The sequence below is a fragment of the Elephas maximus genome, chromosome X, assembly GCF_024166365.1.
Source record: "Elephas maximus indicus isolate mEleMax1 chromosome X, mEleMax1 primary haplotype, whole genome shotgun sequence".
NCBI classification, from domain to species: Eukaryota; Metazoa; Chordata; class Mammalia; order Proboscidea; family Elephantidae; genus Elephas; species Elephas maximus.
In genome coordinates this window covers 103,114,219-103,117,019 of record NC_064846.1, presented here as the reverse complement: position 1 = coordinate 103,117,019, position 2,801 = coordinate 103,114,219, and the positions used below count along the sequence as shown (strand labels likewise).

Genomic DNA, 2,801 nt, shown 5'->3' with positions numbered 1-2,801 from the left:
ATTCACAAGGATAGACCACTTTCTGAGCCATAAAGCATATCTTAACAAATTTAAAAGTATATAAATCAAACGAAGTATGCTCTTAGACCAAAACGCAAACTCTGTTGCTGTCAAGTTGATTCCGACTCATTGTAACCCCATGTATTACAGAATAAGACTACTCCATAGGGTTTCTTGGCCATGATCTTCATGGAAGCAGATTGTCAGGCCTTTTTCTGGTGGTGCCACTGGGGATCTTGAACTGATATGTTTGTGTGTGTCCCATTTGTGCCACCTAGGGAACTGACATGATGCTTAATGGTGAGAAAATAGATGCTATCCCCCTAAGATTGGGCACAAGGCAAAAATGTCCCCTCTCACAACTCCTATTCAACATCATACTTGAAGTCATAGCTAATGGAATAAGACAAGAAAAAGGAATTGCACTAAGCAAAAAGCAAAGTGGGAAAATCCCACCTTTGTTGCTAACTGTGTGGTAAGTATCAGCATGAATCCAATCCCCACCATGTGGGGATGGATCCAGTCCTCACCTTCTTGCTTCTCCATTCTTGTTGCTCGCCACTCAGGTGCACACTTTCCCTGGCCCTAGCCACCTGGAGCTGGATTGGAGCTCATAAGTTAGAAAGACAGCTTCTTTCAGGCCAGCTGCCCATGCAGCATTTTTCTGACCCTGGCCACCCAAAGCTAGGCCAGAGATCACATATTAGAAAAACACCTTCTTTCAGACTGTCAAATGGGTAGATGCCAGTCCCTGCTGACTCTCGTTGCTCATGTTGGTTTGTTAATTCATTGGAACTACTAACAGAATTCATGGAGAGTACACAATACTTATGGCTATAGATTCATTACAACCAAAAAGAATACAAATGAAGAGACATATAGGGTGAGGTCTGGGAGGAGTCCAAGTGTGGAGCTTCCATGTCCCAAAGAAGGACACACTACCCTTTCCAGTACATGGTCACCAACCAGGAAGCTCCTTTGAACCCTAGGGCTCAGGGCTTTTATTGGCCTCCTCCAGTGGCCATGAGAGATTACATCAGGCTCCTGAGGTTTAGTCAACCTCAGGCCCCCATGTGATCCCTATTGGTCTAATTAGCCTCCAGTCATTAGCCTCAGCTGTGGTCCAGCAAGATCCAAAGGTCAAATTTCTTTTTGCCAAGTGACTTATCACCTTACAGAGATAAAACGATTTTTATTGATCCTTTTATTTTTGCAAGGTATTTTTATTTATTGGTTTTTACTGATTGATTTATAAATTGAAAAGGAAGAGAAAAAACTGTCTTTGTTCACAGATGACATGATCTATGTACAAAATCCCAAAGAATCAAAAATGAAACTTACAAGCAATTATACTGGGGTTGTAGGATAAAAACCTCAATTGCTTTCTTCTATACCAAAACGGCACTGGGGGATACCAAAATGAACAACTGAAATTAAAAACACAACACCATTTACATTCCAAACCAAACCCATTGCCATCAAATCGATTCCAACTCATAGGGACCCTATAGGACAGAGAACTTCCCCATAGGGTTTTCAAGAAGTGGCTGGTAGATTTGAGCTGCTGGCCTTTTGCTTAGCAGCTGTAGCTCTTAACTACTGCACCACCAAGGTTTAAAAAAAGAAAACCAAACCCATTGCCATTGAGTCAATTCTGACTCTTAGCGACCCTATAGGACAGAATAGAACTGTCCCATAGAGTTTCCAAGGAGCACCTGGTGGATTCAAACTGCCGACCTTTTGGTTAGCAGCCATAGCACTTAACCACTACTCCACCAGAGTTTCCAAGAAGATCTTTGGTCATACTTTGTGAGGAATGAAAGATGGAGGTACTTGGATTTGAACCCAGGACTTCGTGCATGCTAGGCAAGCACTCTACCACTGAGCTATACTCCCAGAACTTAGCACATACTAAAATTAAATACTTAGACAGCAAATCTAACAAGATATATACAAATCTATATGAGGAAAACTACAAAGTTGTGACAGGAGAAATCAAAGTACATTTAAATAAACGGAGGTATATTCCATGATCATGGATAGGAAGACGCAACATTGTTAAAATGCCAGGTCTTCCCAAGTTAATCTATAGATTCAATGCAATTCCAATAAAAATTCCAGGAAGTTACTTTGTGGATATCGACAAACTGATTCTAAAGTTCATATGGAAAGGCAAAAGACCCAGAATAGCCAATATAATATTGAAGAACAAAGTTGGAGGACTGACATTCTCTGACTTCAAAACTTACTATAAAGCTATAGTAATCAACATAGTGTGGTAATGGTGAAAGAATAGACAAATATACCAATGTAACAGAATAAAGAGTCCAGAAATAGACCCACATAAGTATAGTCAATTGATCTTTGACACAGGAGCAAAGACAATTCAACTGAAAAAACACAGTCTTTTCAATAAATAGTGCTAGAACAAGTGGACATTCACATGCAAAAAAATTGAATCTAGAAGCTGACCTTCCATCTTTCATAAAAATTAACCCAAAGTGGGTCATAGTTGTAGGAAATGAAATTTCTAGAAACTATCTTAGGAGAAATTATCATAGGAGAAAATCTAGGTGACCTTGGGTTTGATGATGACTCGTTAGTCAGAAAATCAAAAGCACAACACATGAAGGAAAAAAAAATCAGAAGCTGGACTTTATTAAAATTTAAAACGTCTGGCAAAGGATTTCAATAGGCATTTCACCAAAGAGGGTATACAAATGACCAAAAAGCACGTGAAAAAATGCTCAACTTCGTTAGCCATTACAAAGATGCAAATCAAAACTGCAATGAGATAACAT

General features: G+C 39.4%; 1 non-coding gene across 1 annotated transcript; it reads right to left on the bottom strand.

The window, feature by feature from the left end:
* Positions 1-1,824: 1,824 nt before the first annotated feature.
* Positions 1,825-1,896, bottom strand: TRNAA-AGC (transfer RNA alanine (anticodon AGC)). Its single transcript has one exon. It is a non-coding gene; the product is annotated as a tRNA-Ala (tRNA).
* Positions 1,897-2,801: the final 905 nt, after the last annotated feature.